The sequence below is a fragment of the Helianthus annuus genome, chromosome 9 (assembly GCF_002127325.2).
Source record: "Helianthus annuus cultivar XRQ/B chromosome 9, HanXRQr2.0-SUNRISE, whole genome shotgun sequence".
NCBI lineage: Eukaryota > Viridiplantae > Streptophyta > Magnoliopsida > Asterales > Asteraceae > Helianthus > Helianthus annuus.
Window position 1 is genome coordinate 95,173,458 of NC_035441.2, and position 16,639 is coordinate 95,190,096.

A 16,639-nucleotide genomic window follows, 5' to 3' on the forward strand; every position below is an offset into this window, starting at 1 on the left:
AGATTCGGGATGAGGCGTACGAATGTGCATCGGCCTATAAAGATAAACTCAAGAAAGTGCATGATGCAAATTGAGAAAGAAAACATTCGAAGTGGGGCAAAAAGTTTGGTTGTATAACTCAAGATTGAAGATGTTCGCGGGCAAGCTTAAAAGCAAATGGATGGGTCCGTATGTCATTCGGAGAGTTGGGCGATTTGGTGATGTAGACATCCAAGACGAGCAAACATTGAAACAACAAACGGTGAACGGTCACCGCTTGAAGCCGTACTTGGAGGGGAATGACATCAACAACTTGGAGCTTGACAAAGCGGGCTACATCTTGCGCCCGGTCGATGAGGAACAACCATGAGAGGCCCAGGTTTGGTAGTGTACATAGTAGTTTTGTTTTGTTTTGTTTTGTATAATTTGCACAATTGCCGTATTTCTTCGAAATCCGTGTTTGAAACAAGTGTGGGGATGTTCGGGCCACGAATTATCCTAACATTGTGTTGAGGACAACACGGGATTTTTGAGGGGGTAGGGTAATTTTTACAAGTTTTTGAAAAAATTAAAAAAAAAACATATAAAAATTGAAGAAAAAATGAAAAAATGACATGTAAAGTAAAATTTTCTTTAAGTCTGAATTGCCAGTTCATACCGTAAATTACGGTTTTACCGTAATTTACGGTGGTGATGAAATATGTTGATCTTTACAGTGATTTTAGACTGATTTACGATGAGAAGTAATGTTAAGATTATACCGTAAATTACGGTTTTACCGTAATTTACGGTGGAATTAGGAAATTTTGGGGCTTTACGGTATTTCAGTACTGATTTACGGCGAAGAATAGAGGTCCAGGTCTCACCGTAAATTACGGTGAGACCGTAATTTACGGTGTGGAAAAAAGTCATGTCGGTCGTTTGGGTTCTGCATTTAAATAAATAAAAACAAAATAATAATAATAATAAAACCTAATAACATCTGATTACGTCTTCACCCCAACCACACAAATCATCTTCACTTTACATTCTTCCATCACCATCATCTCTCTCAAACAAAACCCACAAACCTCCATAGCTCTTCTACCTTCAATTCTCCATAACTTTCTAAATTTTTGTCCAAATCAAGTGAAATTGAAGTCTAACTTGACTAATTTTTCACAAGCTTGTCGATTGTGAGGAGAGATTTCCGAGAAAACGCAATTTTAGGGTCCGAATTCTAAACCCTAGGTTGAAAAATTTGGGGTTTTTGGGAGTTTTTGTTTCACAAGCACGTGTGCATCTTCAAACAAAGGTATGAATGCTTATTTGTTGTATATTGATGCTACATTGTGAAAAGTAAGGTGATTTAGGTTACTTGCTCTTCCCCACTTGCTTGTTTGTAGATATGATTATGAAATTGGTTATTTGGACATGGTTTTGGTTGTAGATGTAGAATTTGTGGTTAAAGTAGTGAACTTTTGGGGACCTCTACATTGTAGAGACACCATGCCCGATTGTTGAAAAATTCTTGATATACTTTTGGTTCACTAACATCTACAACCATGATAACAAGCAAGTGTGGGGATGTTTAGGAGGAGGGAGCCTATTTTTGTGTTTGCTTTTGTTGATTGTCTAATGTGTGTAGGAAATGGCTAAGACAAAAGAACAAGCGGGATCGAGTTCATCATCATTAAAAGGGAAAGGCAAACAAAAAGAACAACCACCGCGAAAAAGGCAATATATGGGTCGGATAAGTGAAAGCGAGAGTGGGAGTGAAGAAGAAATGGAGTTGGATCCGAGTGAAAAGCCGGTGTGGAATTCGGGTCCATTAGATGATCAAGCAGAGGAGTGGCAACCGACACTCTACCATGATTGCATGAATAAGTTGAAGAATAAGGCGGCGGCCTTCATTTGTGAACGAGAGGTTCGGGAAGTGGAGTTTCAACAATTTGGTGTGTTTGATAAGTTTCGGGCGCTAGGATGGGAATCGGCGCTCAAATGTTTCGATAAAGACAAAAGCAACTTGTTTATGACCGAGATACAAGAATGGATGGCGACCTTGAAATGTCATAATTTTAACAAGCCGTCACAGATGAAGTTGATTGGTGAGGTGCACGGGGTACCGGTGGAGATGTCATTTGACACTTTGAAGAAGCTCGGGAAGTATGATAGTCTCCCGGCTCGTGAGTACATGGTTCCCACTCTCGATGACCTCTTGCTTAAACCGGAGAAACATGTTCGATGGAATGATATGTTGGCAGCAATATTTTTACCCGGTAAATACGGTGGTATTCTATACCGGAAGAATTTGAAGATAGAAGCTAAATTGCTGCATACAATCTGTCTTCTCAATGTCCTTCCAAGAAGGGGAGACAAAGAGCAGGTGAGGTTTCCGGAGGTACCCGTTCTTTATTCGTTAATGCATGGGGCTCCACGTTTCCCGATACGTTATCTTATCATGAACCACTTATGGATCTGCCGGAATAAGTATGGAATAGACATCGTCCCGTATTGTCGAATAATTACGGGATTGATGAAACAACATAAAGCGATAACATCTGAAGATCGGGGAGTAACAAAAAGGCACCAGCCTTTTACGTTGGATAAGTTGGGGAGTGTTTGGACGTATACTCAGACGGAGCATTATCACAAGTTAAAGTCGGAAGGCCAAAGGTGGAGAGCTCTTAAGGCAAATGCGAGAGATTTGTTACCGGGTGAAGAGGATGAACCCGAGAGTGAAGCAGAGATCCCAAGCGGGGATGAAGATTATGAGGAGCAACCGCAAGGTGGGGTGAACTTGAATGTGGGTCAAGGGGGTTATGGTGGAGGTCACGGTGGTATGTTTTACGACTATGCGCAACAAACTTATGAGCCGGGTTGGGATTATAATGGTACAATGCAAGAAGTGATTGAAAGTCAACGTCCTCCGGCATCTATTTTTGATACATGGTCGGGGTCGGAGAGGACGTTGTATGATCAAAACACGAGGAATAGTGCAAGTATAGAGCGGTCGTTAAAACATAGCTTTGATCGCCAAGAGTCGTGGAACCGCACATTGGTGTATTCCCGAGAGGTGGAAACGAATAATAGATATCATGACGATCAAGCGAGGAGGATGCATGCAGATTGGCATGCCGGAAGGCCGGTTGTTGAGGATCCACAACATGTGGATTATGCCTCGTTACCGCCTTATGGCTTGACCCGAGGCAGCAAGAGGGAGCCCAACAACAAGGAGGGAGTAGCAGCGGCGCGTTTAGATTCGGAGAATGGAATGACATGATGTCATCCATTTTTGGACCTCCAGGACCGCGCTACTATTAGTCAGGTGGTGCTCTCTCTTTTGTATAATTTGTGCATAGTTTTAGTTTTATTTTGTTTATGGTTGGGCGGTTGGGTGGTGTATGATTGTGTCGTTTGTTGGGTTGGTGCTTGTTGGTGGTGTTGTGTGTTAAAAAGAAGAAAAGCATAAAAAAATATAAAATGAAAAATACAAAAAGAAATTTGGGGTTTGAGTGAAAAAGCTTTTGTTGATGTTGAATGAATTTAGTGATCAAAGCCTTCCAAAGCCATACATTGGGGTCAATGTATCCCAAGTGTGGGGATGGGGGGAATTTTTTTGAAGTTTTTGAAAAATTTTGTGTAACATTTGTGCTTGTAATCATTGTGAACAGTTCAATTATCAATAAAATAATGTAATTTGATCCCAATGTTTGTTTCATTGTGTATTACATTTTTCATGTTCTGACTTTTATTCAATTCCAAACTCTACATCGCTTTCTGGAGAGTTATACGCTAACTAGTGCGTAAACGTACTCAGTTTAATGCGACAAATACTCCGGAACATGTCCATAAGTTAAACATACCATAAATATACTTTGCATAGCTTAGAAATAGGCTTTGAGGGGTTTGGTACGCTAAAATAAACTTTTGGATCATTCAGGGACTAAAAGTGTCAAAAAGTGCATAAGTTTGCATTTTCGCGCATAACTTACGTTCTGAATACATCCGGACATCCAAAAATTTATGTAAGCATCCTTATATTATGCCTTAGTGTTTGGCATGAGAAAAATCCATTCGTCGCGTCATTTGGATCGTCTTTTGTGCTTATGCGCATTCCATCGTAATTAAGCGAACATCGCAATCGTACGGCCAAACGGACCGACATCCGACATATTTTTGGGCATGTTTCATGTCCACAATGTTTAGGCATCATTTTAGGGCCTTAAAGATAACTTTACAGGTCTTAAAGGGGCTGGAAATAGCTTAAACACGCAACAGGGACCAAATACGTAAATTCTGCAAGTGGTGCAGATCAGACGGGGCTAGGCGACCCGCGTAAGACCTGCACCCACTTTCACGCGGGCCGCGTGAACATGTCTGACAGCAGATTCTGCATTTAATGCAGAATCTGGCCTTTCGTTCGATCAAAGGGCGATGCCTTTTCACCCAAATGAAGGGCCAAGGGTCAAGTACACTGAATCTAACCCCTGGACACATGTACGCACGAGATCAAAGCACGTTATTCGATAAAACGATCCTAACGGTTCCACTTTTCCTATAAATACCCCCCCTTTTGTGTAAAAACCCACAAATCAGATCTAAATGCTCTAAGTTGATGCTTTTGCTTCATACCTGAGCTATTGGATCTTGATTAGCACTCGGGGACCCTCCGTAAGTCTTCTTTCGCTCTTTTATTCGCTTTTCGAGTCCGAAAGTCAACGTTTTGTTGACTTTCTGCATTGACCAGCCTATGGTCGATGCGAAGTTCATGGAACTTCATAACGTGAGCGTGATCATGATGGTTAAGGTCCGTAGTGACCATACCTACTGATCACCACGTTATCTAGGCTCGGTGACGAGTCGTAGTTTCGGCCAAAATGTGCATTCTTGCATATTTTGTAACCAAACTACTCGTGGGCATCAAAGCCGTTTGTTTTGATGTCAAACCTGTTTCTAAACTTAGTTAAGCATGTTCTAACATGCTTAGCTCGTCACTTTTAGTTTAGTGCTTATATAGGGTCGTAAGGTAAGCGATCTAAACCATCGCTTATGCTTTCGAACCCGACCCATTTGGTCGGTCGTTAGGACCTGACCAAACACATTAGGTGACCATAGCTATGACCTTCCGAGGTTATGCCTTGTGGTCACGATGTTAGGCGTTCCGAACGCGTTCTACGCGAACGACGCGTAAGGTGGCATAAGCTACCTAAACGGGTCGTGATGGACCGTAAGCACTTAGGTTAAGTTTCATTTTAGTATGTAGGTTTTATTAAACCATATTACACGAGTCTCCATACTCGTTTGGTTTACGAACCCGCGTACTATCCGATCATCCGATTTGGTCCGGTATATTAACATAGCTACCTATTAGGTGCCGTTGATATTCCGTGACCTCTCGCATTACCTGGTTATTTCACAAGAACAACAAAGCAACCTCAGGTGAGTACATAGAACCCCTCGTTTACTGTTTTCCAACTGTTTTGGGGTGAAACACATGTGCCTACCTGTTACATTCATGCTTTCCATGTTTTCACATCATATGCCTGCTATGTTGTTAGTACATTATAGTACACGATTTTATTACATTTTATGCTATGTATGCCCATTGTGTGCGTACTTAGTACATTGATTTACATAAACATTTCTGTTGCATATGTTTACTCAGCATATGGACACATTGATTTACATGAACATTTCTGTTGCATATGTTTACTCAGCATATGGACACATTGATTTACATAAACATTTCTGTTGCATATGTTTACTCAGCATATGGACACATTGATTTACATGAACATTTCTGCTGCATATGTTTACTCAGCATATGGGCACATGCCTTCATTTTGTTATGACATTTGGTTTGTTTAACATGGGACAATACATTCATTAACATTAGCTACGCCGTTCGTTAGTAGGTAGTGGTACCATAGGAATTGACAACTCCCATTCCTGAAGTCCTGGGTTTGATAGGACTGGAAGGAATGACCGAATTCAATATACATAACTTAGATAAACCTTTAATTTGTTTAAGGGTTTATCGCCGCAGTCTCAAGGCTTGGATGTATGCATAGTTTACAATACCGCATAAATGTTATTATCAATTGAGCATGCATTTCCCGCAGAACATAACGCTGATTTAAACCACGTTTTACTTCAACGACTTGTTTTGTGCATATGGTTTAAGTTGATACATTTCGCTTACCATACATGATACATTTTGGGATTACACATTACATGATTTACATTGAACATAAACACGTCGACATTGACATATACATTTGGTGGTTTACACTTGAACATAAACATTTGACATGGTTTACAATAACACTTGACATTTGGTTTACACATGAACAATTTACATGGTGGATTGGTTTGGGTAAATGATTTAAGTAACGTGGCGTATGTAATATGATACAAACATGGTGAATACGCCGCTGGTACTTCCTATATATAAATGTTTGTATAATATTACATATCGTGGTGTTATCTAAGTCGTTTCAGTTTAGACACATTACACTTTACATAAGTACATATTCTTCACAAGACATTATTTTCACAAACAACTTATCTTATTCAACTCATGTTACTTGGTTATTCGTTTAACCTTGCACTTATCTATACATATCGTTTGATGTTATCGTTTTTCAAATGATTTACAAAGCAAAACAAATTACAAGGTTCATGACTGACTGTTATTGAACATTCTTTAAAACTCAAGTCATGAACCCCATTTTCACAAAACCTATGTATCTCACAGGCATTTTTATGCTGACGTACCTACTTTCACATGTGTTTTCAGGAGCTATCCCATAGGACGATGATCACGATTCTAGGGCGGACCTGTGCCTTAGAGCCTAAAAATGAAGTTTGAACTAGCTTAATTATGTTTTGATTTCCGTACTCTCTTTCTAAGACAATGTAACACCTTTGTTTATAAATAAAATACAACTTGTATGCCATGGTTATGAAACAATTTAATTCTGTCCACGACACTCCCCGGCGTTTCCGCCGCGGTTGCATGTTATACGCGGCCGGGGTGTGACAGAAGAGTTGGTATCAGAGCCATTGGTTATAGGGAATTAGGTTATTAGTAATGCTTTGACCTAGACTATAACTTTAGGACCCTAACACAAGTTATCTTGTGTTTAGAGTTTAAAACATGCACATCACCTATCCTTAGGTGATAACCACAACGGGAACTTCGGTTCCGAATCCGCTTTGAAAATTAATCATCTGTTCTAGGATGATTGATTACTAGGTTTTGAACCCTCTATTATAAGGTTTTGAACCCCTTTGGATTTTCAAAAATCCCGTCAAAGTGTTGGGTTAATAGTGTGAACACGTGCGAACTGGAAGGGTGAATGCCTGTACCCTGGGTTTTCTGTCTAAGGCTAGAGTGTTCGTACAAATCCACATAATCGGACCAGTCACTCTTACCTGGGAACTCTTGGGGTGAGTGTTCACTTATAGGCGAGCATGTCTTCGCGATACACTAATTCTGACCCATTTACTTTGACTAAACATTTCACGTCGCTTATTTGCTTTGCGATGCATAACCGCCATCTTTGCTTTTGATTGCTTTTGCTTCATCTCATTCTCTTCATCCAATCATCTCACTCGTTTCATTTCATGTTTTTCTCTTCTAGAATGCCTCCTCGACGCGACAACCAGATAGCTACTGCCGAGCTGGCTGAGATTATTGCGCAGCAGATGGCTGCTCAATTTCCGAATCTCTTTGCTCAATGGAACCAGGCCAACAACAACAATGGTACATGCAAATACAAGGATTTTAACCAGGCTAAGCCACTCAAGTTTAGTGGTTCTGAAGGAGCAACTGGGCTTCTTCAGTGGTTCGAGAGCATCGAGAACACTTTCCGTCATGTGCAGTGTCCTGACAATCGCAAAGTCGAGTTTTCTTCAAGCGTGTTTCAGAAGAGGGCTCTTACGTGGTGGAATGGGGTTATGAGGGATCAAGGTGCAGAAGTTGCTCTAGCTCAAACATGGGCTGAACTGAGAGCTCTTATGATGAGGGAGTTTTGTCCTCGTCATGAGCAACGAGCGTTGGAGAAAGAGTTTGATGTTTTGAAGCAAGATAGTGGCAAGCACAGGGCTTATACGGATAGGTTTGAGGAGTTGAGTCTTCTTTGCCCAACTATGGTTACCCCACTCGACAAGGCTATCGAAAGGTACATCGACGGCCTGCCTGACTCAGTACAAGACATCCTTACTGGTAGCAACCCTACCACACTCCGTCAGGCAATCGAGTTATCAGCGACGTTGACTGAGTCGCAGATCCGAAAGAATAAACTACACAGGAAGGGTGACAAGGGCAAGAAGCAGTCGGCTGACAAGGAGGATAGTAAGAAAGGTCAGAACAAGAAGGGAAAGGACTCTGGTTCCTCAAGGGGGTCAAGGAAGCGTAAGGCTTCCCAAAATTTTGCTGTGACTGCCCAAGCTAACCAGGCAGCTCCCAACCAGCCTCCAGCAAAGAAGCCCTATTCAGGAAGTGCACCTTTGTGCAATCAATGCAACAGTCACCATCAGCCGCAATATCAGTGCCGTTTCTGTACTAACTGTGGGAAGTCGGGTCATCTTGCCGATGTTTGTCGGTTTGCTCAGAACCGCGCAGTCCAGAACCCTGCTCAACAGGTTGCTCAACAACAGGGTCAGGCTGCACGACCAAACTACCCACCAGGTGCTTGTTATAACTGTGGGGATCTGACCCACTACAGAAATCGGTGTCCAAGACTAGTCAACCAGAACCAGAATACAAACCAGAATCCGGCACCGGCTCGAGGTCGAGTCTTTAACATGAATGCACAAGAAGCACAAGCAGACAACGAGGTGGTGAACGGTACGTTCTTTATTAATAATCAGCCAGCATCTGTTCTTTTTGATTCGGGTGCCGACAAGAGCTTTGTGTCATTGTCTTTTGAGACAATGCTTCGCGTGTCTAAAACGAAACTAGGTAAACCTTTGACAGTAGAGGTTGCCAGTGGTGAACCCATTGTTCTTAATTCTGTTCTACGCAAGTGCCAGTTAAACCTTAACGACCACATTTTTCCTATTGACCTCACGCCAATGCAACTTGGAAGCTTCGACGTTATTGTGGGAATGGATTGGTTATCTAAGCATCGCGCAGAGATAGTATGTTCTGAGAAGATTGTTCGTATACCGCTGTCGACAGGCGAGATCCTACAAGTTCGTGGTGAGAAGCCTGCCGGTGGTCTCAAAATCATGTCTTGTTTTAAATCACGGAAGTATCTGCGAAAGCACTATGTGGCGTTCTTAGCACATGTTACAGCAGATAAAGGCAAGGGTAAGTCTATTTCAGATATTCCTGTCGTTCGGGATTATTCCGAAGTATTCCCTGAAGAATTACCTGGTCTACCTCCAGCACGCCAAGTCGAGTTCCGTATTGATCTCGTACCTGGTGCAAACCCCATTGCCAGAGCTCCATACCGTCTTGCACCATCAGAGATGCAAGAGTTATCTAAGCAGCTTCAGGAGCTCTCCGACAAAGGTTTTATCCGTCCTAGCTTTTCACCCTGGGGTGCTCCCGTTCTCTTTGTAAAGAAGAAGGATGGATCTTTTAGGATGTGTATCGATTATCGTGAGCTTAACAAGCTTACCATCAAGAATCGATATCCCCTACCTCGCATTGATGATCTTTTTGATCAATTGCAAGGCGCTTCTTATTTTTCAAAGATCGATCTACGATCTGGATATCATCAGCTTCGTGTACATGAAGAAGACATTCCCAAGACAACGTTCCGTACTCGTTATGGACATTACGAGTTCACAGTCATGCCATTTGGTTTGACTAATGCTCCTGCTGTTTTCATGGACTTAATGAATAGGGTCTGCAAGCCTTATTTAGATAAGTTCATCATCGTTTTCATTGACGACATTTTGATATATTCTAAGACGCGAGCTGATCATGAGCAACATCTTCGTCTTACATTGGAACTCCTAAAGAAAGAACAACTTTTCGCCAAATTCTCCAAGTGTGAATTCTGGCTTAAAGAAGTTCAATTCTTAGGACATATTGTCAACGAACAAGGTATTCATGTAGATCCCTCCAAGATCAGTGCGATTAAGGATTGGGATACACCTACTACCCCTACTGAAGTTCGTTCTTTTCTTGGTCTGGCGGGTTATTACCGCCGCTTCATTGAAAACTTCTCAAAGATTGCAGTTCCTCTAACTGCTCTAACTCAGAAGAGCAAGCCATTTGAATGGGGAGTCAAACAAGAGGAAGCGTTTCAGACTTTGAAACAAAAGCTTTGCGATGCGCCTGTCCTAACATTGCCTGAGGGCAACGATGATTTCGTCGTTTATTGCGACGCATCTAAATTAGGACTTGGCTGCGTCCTGATGCAAAGAAACAAAGTCATAGCATACGCATCAAGGCAGTTGAAGATACATGAGAAGAACTACACCACTCATGATCTTGAGTTGGGTGCAGTTGTTTTCGCTCTCAAAATCTGGAGACACTACTTGTATGGTACAAAATGTGTGGTTTTCACAGACCACAAAAGTCTTCAGCATATCTTCAATCAAAAAGAGCTCAACATGAGACAACGGCGTTGGGTTGAACTTCTAAACGACTACGACTGCGAGATTCGCTACCATCCTGGTAAGGCGAATGTCGTAGCCGATGCATTGAGTCGCAAGGAACGTACTAAGCTTCATTGTGTGCGTGTCCAATCTGTTATTCAAACCGACATCCAAGCACGTATTTCTCAGGCTCAACAAGCTTGTGTTTCACAAGGTTTAATGGATAAGGAATTTCCTTATCACATAACACCTGCTCTTGAACTGAAAGACAATGGATCGTACTATTTCATGGACCGTTTGTGGGTCCCAAGCCAAGATGATCTTCGTACCTTGCTTATGGATGAAGCCCATAAGTCTCGTTATTCCATTCATCCTGGCTCAGATAAGATGTATAAGGATCTTCGTATTCAGTATTGGTGGCCTGGTATGAAGAAAGACATTGCCTTATACGTATCCAAATGCCTTACTTGTCTTAAGGTTAAGGCAGAACATCAGCGTCCTTCTGGTTTATTGGAACAACCGGAGATCCCAGTTTGGAAATGGGAAAACATTACTATGGATCTCATTACTAAACTCCCGCGCACAAAGAAAGGTCACGATGCCATCTGGGTAGTCGTTGATCGTCTTACCAAGTCAGCACATTTCTTGCCAATCCGTGAGGATTATTCAGCTGACAGACTTGCTCAAATCTACGTAGATGAAATTGTAGCTAGACATGGTGTTCCTTTGAGCATCATTTCTGACAGGGATGCTCGTTTCACTTCTCATTTTTGGAGAACCATGCAATCTGCTATGGGGTCCCAACTTAATCTGAGCACAGCTTATCATCCGCAAACGGATGGTCAATCTGAAAGAACAATCCAGACACTGGAGGATATGCTTAGAGCTTGTGTGATAGACTTTGGTGGTAGTTGGGATTCACATCTTCCATTAATTGAATTCTCCTACAACAACAGTTATCACTCCAGCATCAACATGGCTCCTTTCGAGGCTCTCTATGGTCGAAAATGTCGTTCACCAGTCTGCTGGAATGAGATTGGCGAGGCTCAGCTTACTGGACCTGCCCTCATTCTAGAGACAACAGAAAAGGTAAAGAAAGTTCGTGATAACCTTCAAACAGCTAGAAGCCGTCAAAAGAGTTACGCGGACCTAAAACGCAAACCCTTGGATTTTCAAGTCGGTGATCGTGTATTACTTAAGGTCTCACCTTGGAAAGGTGTGATCAGATTTGGAAAGAAAGGAAAACTTGCACCTAGATATGTTGGACCATTCAAGATCGTCGAAAGAATCGGTAAGGTAGCCTACAGACTTGAGTTACCTCCTGAACTTGGAAATGTTCATCCAACCTTTCACGTGTCCAATCTCAAGAGGTGTTTAGCTGATGAAAACCTCCACATACCGCTTGACGAAATTCGTGTTGATAAAACACTGAAGTTTGTTGAGAAACCGGTAGAAATCATGGAACGTGAAGTCAAGTGGCTTAAACGCAAGCGCATTCCTTTGGTCAAGGTTCGTTGGGAATCTAAGCGTGGACCCGAGTTTACTTGGGAACGTGAAGATCAAATGAAAGCAAAATATCCGCATCTTTTTCAATCAGTTTCCTCTAAATAAATTTCGGGACGAAATTTCCACAAGTAGGGGAGACTGTAACATTTGTGCTTGTAATCATTGTGAACAGTTCAATTATCAATAAAATAATGTAATTTGATCCCAATGTTTGTTTCATTGTGTATTACATTTTTCATGTTCTGACTTTTATTCAATTCCAAACTCTACATCGCTTTCTGGAGAGTTATACGCTAACTAGTGCGTAAACGTACTCAGTTTAATGCGACAAATACTCCGGAACATGTCCATAAGTTAAACATACCATAAATATACTTTGCATAGCTTAGAAATAGGCTTTGAGGGGTTTGGTACGCTAAAATAAACTTTTGGATCATTCAGGGACTAAAAGTGTCAAAAAGTGCATAAGTTTGCATTTTCGCGCATAACTTACGTTCTGAATACATCCGGACATCCAAAAATTTATGTAAGCATCCTTATATTATGCCTTAGTGTTTGGCATGAGAAAAATCCATTCGTCGCGTCATTTGGATCGTCTTTTGTGCTTATGCGCATTCCGTCGTAATTAAGCGAACATCGCGATCGTACGGCCAAACGGACCGACATCCGACATATTTTTGGGCATGTTTCATGTCCACAATGTTTAGGCATCATTTTAGGGCCTTAAAGATAACTTTACAGGTCTTAAAGGGGCTGGAAATAGCTTAAACACGCAACAGGGACCAAATACGTAAATTCTGCAAGTGGTGCAGATCAGACGGGGCTAGGCGACCCGCGTAAGACCTGCACCCACTTTCACGCGGGCCGCGTGAACATGTCTGACAGCAGATTCTGCATTTAATGCAGAATCTGGCCTTTCGTTCGATCAAAGGGCGATGCCTTTTCACCCAAATGAAGGGCCAAGGGTCAAGTACACTGAATCTAACCCCTGGACACATGTACGCACGAGATCAAAGCACGTTATTCGATAAAACGATCCTAACGGTTCCACTTTTCCTATAAATACCCCCCCCTTTTGTGTAAAAACCCACAAATCAGATCTAAATGCTCTAAGTTGATGCTTTTGCTTCATACCTGAGCTATTGGATCTTGATTAGCACTCGGGGACCCTCCGTAAGTCTTCTTTCGCTCTTTTATTCGCTTTTCGAGTCCGAAAGTCAACGTTTTGTTGACTTTCTGCATTGACCAGCCTATGGTCGATGCGAAGTTCATGGAACTTCATAACGTGAGCGTGATCATGATGGTTAAGGTCCGTAGTGACCATACCTACTGATCACCACGTTATCTAGGCTCGGTGACGAGTCGTAGTTTCGGCCAAAATGTGCATTCTTGCATATTTTGTAACCAAACTACTCGTGGGCATCAAAGCCGTTTGTTTTGATGTCAAACCTGTTTCTAAACTTAGTTAAGCATGTTCTAACATGCTTAGCTTGTCACTTTTAGTTTAGTGCTTATATAGGGTCGTAAGGTAAGCGATCTAAACCATCGCTTATGCTTTCGAACCCGACCCATTTGGTCGGTCGTTAGGACCTGACCAAACACATTAGGTGACCATAGCTATGACCTTCCGAGGTTATGCCTTGTGGTCACGATGTTAGGCGTTCCGAACGCGTTCTACGCGAACGACGCGTAAGGTGGCATAAGCTACCTAAACGGGTCGTGATGGACCGTAAGCACTTAGGTTAAGTTTCATTTTAGTATGTAGGTTTTATTAAACCATATTACACGAGTCTCCATACTCGTTTGGTTTACGAACCCGCGTACTATCCGATCATCCGATTTGGTCCGGTATATTAACATAGCTACCTATTAGGTGCCGTTGATATTCCGTGACCTCTCGCATTACCTGGTTATTTCACAAGAACAACAAAGCAACCTCAGGTGAGTACATAGAACCCCTCGTTTACTGTTTTCCAACTGTTTTGGGGTGAAACACATGTGCCTACCTGTTACATTCATGCTTTCCATGTTTTCACATCATATGCCTGCTATGTTGTTAGTACATTATAGTACACGATTTTATTACATTTTATGCTATGTATGCCCATTGTGTGCGTACTTAGTACATTGATTTACATAAACATTTCTGTTGCATATGTTTACTCAGCATATGGACACATTGATTTACATGAACATTTCTGTTGCATATGTTTACTCAGCATATGGACACATTGATTTACATAAACATTTCTGTTGCATATGTTTACTCAGCATATGGACACATTGATTTACATGAACATTTCTGCTGCATATGTTTACTCAGCATATGGGCACATGCCTTCATTTTGTTATGACATTTGGTTTGTTTAACATGGGACAATACATTCATTAACATTAGCTACGCCGTTCGTTAGTAGGTAGTGGTACCATAGGAATTGACAACTCCCATTCCTGAAGTCCTGGGTTTGATAGGACTGGAAGGAATGACCGAATTCGATATACATAACTTAGATAAACCTTTAATTTGTTTAAGGGTTTATCGCCGCAGTCTCAAGGCTTGGATGTATGCATAGTTTACAATACCGCATAAATGTTATTATCAATTGAGCATGCATTTCCCGCAGAACATAACGCTGATTTAAACCACGTTTTACTTCAACGACTTGTTTTGTGCATATGGTTTAAGTTGATACATTTCGCTTACCACACATGATACATTTTGGGATTACACATTACATGATTTACATTGAACATAAACACGTCGACATTGACATATACATTTGGTGGTTTACACTTGAACATAAACATTTGACATGGTTTACAATAACACTTGACATTTGGTTTACACATGAACAATTTACATGGTGGATTGGTTTGGGTAAATGATTTAAGTAACGTGGCGTATGTAATATGATACAAACATGGTGAATACGCCGCTGGTACTTCCTATATATAAATGTTTGTATAATATTACATATCGTGGTGTTATCTAAGTCGTTTCAGTTTAGACACATTACACTTTACATAAGTACATATTCTTCACAAGACATTATTTTCACAAACAACTTATCTTATTCAACTCATGTTACTTGGTTATTCGTTTAACCTTGCACTTATCTATACATATCGTTTGATGTTATCGTTTTTCAAATGATTTACAAAGCAAAACAAATTACAAGGTTCATGACTGACTGTTATTGAACATTCTTTAAAACTCAAGTCATGAACCCCATTTTCACAAAACCTATGTATCTCACAGGCATTTTTATGCTGACGTACCTACTTTCACATGTGTTTTCAGGAGCTATCCCATAGGACGATGATCACGATTCTAGGGCGGACCTGTGCCTTAGAGCCTAAAAATGAAGTTTGAACTAGCTTAATTATGTTTTGATTTCCGTACTCTCTTTCTAAGACAATGTAACACCTTTGTTTATAAATAAAATACAACTTGTATGCCATGGTTATGAAACAATTTAATTCTGTCCACGACACTCCCCGGCGTTTCCGCCGCGGTTGCATGTTATACGCGGCCGGGGTGTGACATTTTGAGCCAAGCGAAACGATGTGAAAAGTTGAACACCCTAGACTAGCCTCAAGTTGATGCACCGGCAACCCTTGATACCTTTTTCATTCTTGGTGAGAATTGTAGCCACACTTGTATATAATAATGCTTATCTTTGATGAGAGTGGCTACGGGTGGGGGTGCATTAGAACTTGTGCTTGAATGCGATTTGAGTCCTTAGTTAGACATGAATGTAGAAAGGATAAGGGCATTTAGGTAGCCTCGTCGTTGGTGTGAGCGAGTGTGGGATTTGGGGGGTTGGACCTCATAAGTTATATATATGAGCATGGTTGCGAGAGGGGCGGGGGTTTGGACATTCAGTTGCCCATTTTGTGCCTTAAAAGCCTATCAATTGTTATCCCTAGCTACTTACTTAAAATGTTACCCAAATTTGACTCGGTCTTATAAGTGTTAGTGATAGTATTAGTAGATTTATTAGTTTGAGGTAGATATGTTTAAAGCTTTATTGTATGGTTGCTTGCTTGATTGAAAAAAAAATCAGAAAAGAAAAAAAAAGAGAAAAAAAGAGAAAAACAATGAAAAAAAAAAAGAGAAGTTTAATTGTCTTGTATATAGTAGTTAAGTTTGTTTGTTCGTTTGTTTATTTTTGTAATAAAAAGACCGGGTCGAATTTTCGCTACTTCATATATATTCCATTTCCTACCTATACACCTAGCCGCGTTACAACCTTGAAGTCCCTTTGATTTGCATTCATGTTTGACCCATTTTAGGAGAATGATCGATTTATGTACAAGCTTATGATTGTGCAACCACCCGTTTGCCTAGTGTGTGTCTAGCTTATCTTTGCTAGTTTTCACTTGTAGCCGAGAGGAGAGATTTAGAGAGGGGTGCATTGCTTGGGTGTTAAAAAGGGGTTAGTAAAAAGATTGCATGTTTTGCTTGGGTTAATTTGATCACTTATTTTGAAATTGATTTGATGAATTGCTTGGGACAAGCAACGGTTAAGTGTGGGGATGTGACAGGCGGTCCATTGGACAACCCTTAAGCATGTTAAAAGACGAAATAATCCTTCACTTAATCGTGTAA